The following is an 8,157-nucleotide window of genomic DNA, read 5'->3' as shown; positions in this document are numbered from 1 at the left end:
CTTCGCTCCGCCGCCTCCCGCTCCTCCCGTACCTCTCGTGCGTTCTGCTCCGTGGCCTCCCTGAGGTCGGCGCGGGGATCCACGCGGCGGGAGCCTGAAGACCCTCCAGTCGGCCTGACTACGGAGCCGCCCGGACCCCGCTCAAGGGAAAGCGGCGCCCTGTCCGGCGAGCAAAGAAAGGTTTACAAGAGTTTTCAATCGAAAAGAACAACAAAAAATATGTATCCAAGCATTCGACGACTTACGCTGAGATCGCCTGCGGCTGCTTCACCGCCTTGCGGAAGCGGGCCGCCTTCGTGACCGCCTCATCTCGCTTGGTCGCCGCTGTGGAAGCCTTGGACTTCTTCAGCCGGCTGCCGAAGAGGATCGACACGGCCCGACGCTTCTGGGCGCCGCCGCCAGCAGCCGGCGCGGCGGACGAGCTCGCGCCTTGATGATCAGGTGCCGGCTGGCGGTGCAGGGCGACTTCGACCTCGGCATCATCCGGCCAGTCCTCGAAGCCGGCCGTGAGCCCCGCGCCTCCGGCCTCGTCGCTTTCCCCTATGATGGCGTCTTCCATGGCGACCGCTCCCAAGTCCGGGTCGTCGGCCTCGTCCACCGTGCGGTCAGGGACAAGCTGGTGCTCTATCCCTGCGGCCCCGGTCATCGGCGGAAGGAGAGGGTTCTGCTAAGGGAAAACCGACTGATCAGAGGCCGGCTATCATGAGGCCGGCTACCAAAGGAAGAAAAGAAGAAATAACTTACGACGGGCGGAGGGTTGGCGCGAGAGTACGGCCCCTTGCCGTACCGCCAATCCTCGGCGAGCTTGCAGTTGGAGATATAGTTCACCATGTAGGAGACCTCCGCATGAGGCATCTCCCTGGTGCTCAGCCGGCTTGGGTCGAAGCGGCCGCTCATCTGACAAACCATGTGAGGCCGGCTTTGGAGGGGAAGAACCCGGCGCTCCACGAAGGCGGCCACCAAGTTAGCTCCGGTCAGGCCCTCCGACTGGATCATCACCCGAAGCCGGGAGATGGTTGCGTTCCTGGCCTGAGACAACGACCTGGCCCGGTAGCTCCACGAAGGTCGCCTCCCAGCCAGCGGGCCGGCTTCATAAGCCGGCAGGTTGACATAGTCGCCTTGCTGCGTGACATTCTTCATGTAAAAGTATGACTTCTGCCAGACCTTCACCGACTGGATCAGCAGGATGGGCGGGAACGGGTTGTTCTCGCTCGCCCGCCTCATGGCAATAAAGGCTCTGCAAGGGGTGGGTACGCCCGCGATGACGGTGCCGAGCTTGCTTTGGAAGAATTCCGCCCAGAGCTCGAGCGTGGGGAGGACCCCAAGGAAGCCTTCGCACAGCGTGACGAAGGCCGACAGCAGCATCACCGCGTTGGGCATGAGGTGATGCGGCTGGAGGTTGTAGAATTCGAGGAAGGCTCGGAGGAACCCGCTCGCCGGAAGGCCGAAGCCGCGCAGGCAGTGCGAGCGGAAGATCATCCGCTCGCCCTCCTCCGGTGCCGGCGAAATCTCCTTCTCCGGCGCTAGACGAACCCGAACGAAGTCCTCGTCGGGCAGGCGTCGCGTCTGGAGGAACTCGACGTGGTCCTCATGGACGTTGGAGCCATCCCACGAGCTTGACAGCGCCATGGGGCAGCACGGCGAGAAGCAAGACGATGAGGCGGCGGAACAGTGCGGCAAAGAGTTACCGCGGTGGCAGGAAGGAGAAGAAGGAAGACGAGAGGGGGCGGAGCAAGGGAGAGCGTGCGAGCCTCTGCCGCTTCCCCTCCTCACCCTACTTATAGACCGCGCGGCGGAGCCGAGGAGGCGTGGCGTGGGGGAACGTGGGGATCAACTGTGCCCACTCCCCCACGTCCCGCGATTATTACGCCCTAATGGCATAATAAAATCGCTGCGGGCAGGCGAGCGGTCCGCATGGGCCGCAGAAGATCCACGATCGGGCCGAGGCCTAGTAGTGGCGGGCCTGGGCCTGCGGCAGCGTCCTGTCGAGCGCGTGCACTGGCAGGGTTTCCTTGCCACGTGGCCCGCGGGATGGCCTGCAGACAGCTCGCAGGTCGACTGCGTTCCCGCCTACGGGAAACGGGGCTCTCCGAAGTCGGCGCGCACAAGCAAAGCCGGCCCCTCAGGATAGGAAGCTGACCAACCTTCTCGTCCCTTTATGAGCCTCGAAGCTCGCTCAGCTTCGGGGACTACTATCGGACTAAGTGACCACGGGTAGCCTAGCCGGCTCCCCCTGGCCTTTCTGAAAAAATTACAAGCTGATCCGGCTCCCGAGAATCTAAGACATGGGGCCGCCTTCCCCTGGCCGGCTGTCTCCCAGGCCGGCTATCGGAAGGCGGCCCGACTTCAGCCCTCATGAAGAAAGCCGCGGGAGGGCCGGCTCCGAGGAGCCGGCTGCGAGAAGGCCGACTCCAAGGAGCCGGCTCCCATAAAGCGGTCGAGATCGTACCCTTGAAGTCTGCACCCACATAACAACGATGTGACGGGGCGTGGCTACAGTAAGGCTGGCCACCCCCGAATCCCGGAGCACGCCTGGCACAGTGCACCGTACGGGTGGCCATGACCCGTCCGGCGCAGCACTGCTGCCACGTTGACCCTGATGTCATCCACGACGGGCTGCCAGTACGGCCCATGGGCGGTGGGCCCCTTCGAGTAGAGAGACACCCGAAGGCGGCCAGACCTCCCCCAGTTGGCCCAAGATAGAGCTGGCTCCCCACAGCCGGCTTGCCACCTCCCTCGAAGAAGACGCCCCATTAAGGAGACAAGACGCGGAGGGGCTACAGTGATCGCCCGCCGGACGGCAGCACTGTAGCCATGCTTACCTCGGCGAAGCCCTCGTCACCAAGATTGAGCAACAGTAACCAGCCACCGACAAGGCCCTGGACAGCGGGGCCTGCCTGTCGACCCAGGAGCCAGCAGCCGGCGGGACCCACCAGTCGGCGGGCCCCAGCAGTAGGCGGGGAAGCCGGCGAGCATAGACACAGACGGCTGGGCCCCACGCCCAGCCGGATTACCATTGTACCCCCGGGGGGTAGGCCTATTTAAACCCCCCGGGACACCCATGCAAAGGGTGGATCCCTGCTAGTTTTAGGCACCACGTAGGGAGGAGAAGAGAGCAAGCAGAGCCCTTCTTCCTCCTCTCGCCAAACAGCTCAAGGAGCATCATGTAGCTACTTGTTCATCTAGTGATCATGCGGAGACCCCCCAGAGCAGCAGTAGGGGTGTTATCTCCACGGAGAGCCCCGAAGCTGGGTAAGATTCGCCGGCGTGCATGTCTTCGCCTCATCCCATTTCCAGGCACCGGTGATGTTTTACTGGCTCCCACAATGATAAGCCACCCGTTGGCATATGTCGCACCTACCACCCGACATCTGTGTTTGGTGCTGATCCCAGAGTTGGTTATGTTTGTCGTGCCAGGCTTGATGGCCGTCATCCCATGTGGGGCACGTCCTCTTGATCCATAGATTGATCTTGTCTTGCCATATCTATTGGCCAGGCCCTACGTAGGTCGTATGTGTATCCCGGAGCCGTTGTCTCCTTGCCTCTGTGGTGAGGGGCGTGGGCCGGTGTTCGGCATAATTAGCCGTTTTGTCCTGTCCACAGGGTGGTCGGTCCTGTTGATCAGCCTGATTGTATTTTGATGGTATTGGCACAAGGGCCTCATCGTCAAATTGTGGTGTAGCCTGGGTTTTGGGTAACTCTTTGTTGAACGCTCAAAGCCATATCCTTCTTCGGCGGCTAGGACCTTAGTCCATCTATCATTGAGCATATCTTGTTCGGCTTTAATCTGCTGCTATTTCTTTTTTAGGCTTGGCGCGGTGGCGATTAGTTGTCGCTTGAAGTGTTCTTGTTCGAGGGGTTCCTCTGGGACGATGAATCGTCACCGAGGCTGACATCCTCTTCGGAGACAGGTAAGTAGTTACTATCTTCCGAATCTTCGTGATCGGCGAGTTCTCCGGGGATGAATTGACCCTTTTCCCTTTCATCCTTCTCGAATGCAGGCACCACGGGGTTTTCGGGGTCTTCGGCATTATCCGGAGTGTCATTTTCTCTGATGCCGATGTTGCTTTCCCTTTCTCGACGCGATCGTGAGCGCCACCGCTGATGCCGGAATTTTGGTGGTTCATCGACATGCTTATCCTCATCTGGATCCTGAGTGCCATCGTCGTCCTTCTTCTCAGTGGTGTCTACCATGTATACAACATAAGTAGAAGTGGTCGTCCAACGCCCGGTGATGGGCAGGTTTTGACCTGGTTCGGCTTCGACATCGTCATCCATGCCATTGATGTCTTCGAAAGCGTAGTCTAGCATGTCAGTTAAATCCTCGACAGTTGCTACTAAGTGGGTGGTGGGTGGGACATAAAATACTCTAGTCTCAGCCCCCAGTTCGAACTAGGCATAGTTCGGAGGTGACACCTCCGTGATGTCGAGAGATTGTATTAAGTCTAGCACCTCGTTTAAGAGCGAGAGTTGGACAGGTGTCTGAGGATCTACGGAACTAGGTTCGGCGATAACCGCTAGACCGAGCCCAAAGGACACAGGCCTCGAGAGTTCGGAGTTGGTGCACAGAGGCGAGTATGGCTTCCCGATGACTGGGAGAGTCCCGTGTGACTCCGGGTCCGCTGATAGCATGGTCGCATCTGGGTTTCCCGCTAGAAGCTCCGTGATGGGAGAGAGTCCAGCGGGGTTCACCCTCCCGTCTTTGAATGAAGTGGTCCGGCCCAGATCTAAGGCCGAGGCAGACACGAGTGTCAACCCCCAGACGGGATCTGATAGTAGATCCAAAGGGCCTCCTTCGCGTGGATAGGGAGCGGTGGCGGAGGCCGTGAACCCCTCGAAGATAAGGTCTCCTCGGATATCGGTGATGTAGTTTGAACTTCCAAACCTGATCTGGTGACCAGGAGCGTAGTTGTCGACCTGATCAAGGTGACCGGTTGAGTAGGCACATAGCACGAAGCCGCCAAACACAAAGAGTTGACCAGGGAGAAAGGTCTCCTCAGAAAAAGCATCATCGTCGATGACGAGGCGAGCCATCAATTCTTCTGTCGACAACACAATGGAACTCTCAATGAAAGCACCAATGTCAGTGTCAAAACCAGCAAATCTCGCGTAGGGGGTCCCAAGCTGTGTGTCTGAGGATCGATGATAACAAGGGACAATAGGGACACAATGTTTACCCAGGTTCGGGCCCTCTTAAAGGAGGTAAAACCCTACATCCTGCTTGATTGTATTTGATGATTATAGGGGTTACAAGAGTTGATCTACCTCGAGATCGTAATGGCTAAACCCTAGCTGTCTAGCCTATGATTATTCTGATAGCCTCTACGGACTAAACCCCCTGGTTTATATACACATCAGAGGGGCCTAGGGTTGTACATAGTCAGCTTGCACAGGAAGGAAACATTACACCCAGACACCAAACTTGTCATTCTACACACATAGTTGCCCTACCCAGACACGGGGGATAGCCTTCCGCTTTATCTTCACAGCCCATCACTCCATCCCATATCAAATAGACCGGACTCCCAAGGACCCCCTAATCCAGGACTCCATCAATATCCCTTCTGGAAGGAGAAGATGAAGATCCATCTCCAAGCGATTAATGATGATATGTGGAATGTGGTGCAAGTTGGATTCACGGTTGCTATACCTCAAGCCCCCCTGACAACGAGAAGAAAGTCATTTAGATGGATGTACAAGCAAAAGATGAAATTGGTGGCCATCTCTCTCGTGCGCAATTTCTTCACTATTGCTAGTGTGAAACTACGAAGGAATTGTGGGGAGTCCTCGAGAAGATAAATGAAGGTGTTTCAACTCAGAAAGAAGCTCGGATTGATACCCTTCGAGCAAAATTCAATCGGTTCAAGTGCATTGGAAATGAAAGCTGTCAGCAAACATTAGACCATCTGAGTGACATAGCAAATGAGCTTCAAGGTCTCGATGCAAAAGACATCACTAACCATGAAGTTGTGAAGAAACTGCTCCGATCGCTTGACAGTTCATTCGACACACTTGTCCTGATGATCCATGAACGAGTTGATTTCAAATCCCTCGACTCTGTTGATATCATGGAAAGACTGAACACCCACGAGGTCTAAGAAGAAGAGAGATTTGTATGGCTCAAGTCAACGCAAAAATCATGCTCTCAAAGTTCTGGCTGATTCTTCCTCTGATGGAAATGTCAAAGAAGATTCAGATGACCCAGAAAGGCCCGGCAAAGATCTCACACTAATCATGAAAAATTCCAGTGTCTTCCCAGGAAGATCCAGTTCCAGAAGAAAAGTTCAAGCCACTCTGGCAATTCAAAATCATCATCAAAACCTACGGGAAGATTCAGATGACCCAGAAAGGCCCCGCAAAGATCTCACACTAATCATGAAAAGATTCCAGTGTCTTCCCAGGAAGATCCAGTTCCAGAAGAAAAGTTCAAGCCACTCTGCAGTTCTAGAAGGCATACATCGGCAAGGAGATGGATTCTGATGAAGAAGAATCGTCTGCCGTCGAAGAAGCTAACGAATCTAATGAAGATTCTGACTCTAGCATGGCTGGCATAGCTAACGCTTCCTCCCCTGCTACAAACTTCTTCAGGAATCCATCAAGCAACGATGAATCTCCTGCCTACTGCTCAATGGCCAAAGCCTCGAAGGAAAAGGTATCCTCCAAACATCACAAGGTTCACTCTAGTTATCAATATTCTTCTCATGAGGATGGCCATGCTAAACTGATCAAAATTGCCAATATTCAACAAAACTCTCTTGAAAAGATTGAGAAAACCTCAGGAAATCTAAAGGGATTTTGGTTGATGTAGCGACCTGACCTCAGATGGTCAAGTCTCTGTGCTTCAGTGCCATCCCTGGATCGGTAATGCTGGCACACACAGTACTTGTCGGGGATATACCCCGCGGCGTAAACCGGCCGGAAGTTAACCCGGCCGGACTTGGCGGTTTATCTGAAGACCCCGCTGACACTTGGCGAGTTACTGGCGACCCGTTTGGGCCTGGCGGTTTACGGTTCATTGGTAATCCGGCAGGCGGGTCAGAAGAACGACAAGACCCGGTGGCCCAACAAGCGGTTCATGAAGGCCGGTTCATACTATGGTGGGCCGGTTTAAGGAGAAAGGCATGACGAATATTTACCTTACAAGGAGTTAAGACCAGGACTTGTATCCGGTTCGTATTAGAGATAGACTAGTCCTAATCCTAATAGGACTCCACATGTAAACCGCCCCTTCAACATATATAAGGAGGGGCAGGGCTCCCCAAAGAGGAGAAAAAAAAGAGAAGAAACAATCTTAGGGCTAGACACAACTAGAGGAGAGCCGGTTTACCGGCGACTCCCTCATGATGATAATGAGACCTAGCCTCAAAAAGCATGTAGGGTTTCTACCGGATGATGTTTCCCGGGGCCCGAAGCTGTCTAAATCCTCGTCTTGTGTGTTGCGTCTCTCGATTCCGCTCAACCCCTCTCAAGCTACCACATAGATGCGTTGGCCTCGCGACTAAGTCCTGACACTAAGGACATCTGCCGTGACAATTCCACGACAGTTCGCGCCCACTGTGGGGCTCGCCCACGGTGGTGTTGAGTTCTTGAAGGGATCTATCTTAGGGATCGAGAACATTATGACCTGCTGGAGTAACAAGAGACGGCACAAAAGGATCTACGGCAACATTGAAGCAAAGTCGACAAATTCATTGTGATCTGATCAAGGTCGTGCTTTCAGAACGGGATACGCGAGATTAGATTCAACAGAAGTTAGGGCTGTGTCATGTGCGCCACCACACGCGAGTCTTCAGTGCATCGATCCGAGGACGGATGGTTTTTTGCTACGGTCAAGACTGGCAGGAATATGATAAAGCTCTTTTTTCTGCTATACTTGGCGTTTTTCAGTCTTGAGAAGATTGCCACCTGGCCCAAGGCATCGATTTGCCAGCCGCAAGTTGTTGATGCTGTTGCCTGTGCTCGTGGCTGTTGCTAACTCCCGATTAAGGAAAAAAGGGGGTTTGCAACCTGGACACGGATGGTCCATGGGCTCGGACTCCTCCCGCAACACGCCTTCACTGACCCGTCCTGCCTTAGCGCACAGAGCCGTCCGCCTCATCCGCAACTGAACTTGCAACTGCACCTGCGACCGCCAAGGGACCACGACCTGAAAGACGC

This window comes from Triticum aestivum, chromosome 4A (genome assembly GCF_018294505.1).
Source record: "Triticum aestivum cultivar Chinese Spring chromosome 4A, IWGSC CS RefSeq v2.1, whole genome shotgun sequence".
Lineage (NCBI taxonomy): Eukaryota > Viridiplantae > Streptophyta > Magnoliopsida > Poales > Poaceae > Triticum > Triticum aestivum.
This window is presented reverse-complemented; position numbering follows the sequence as displayed.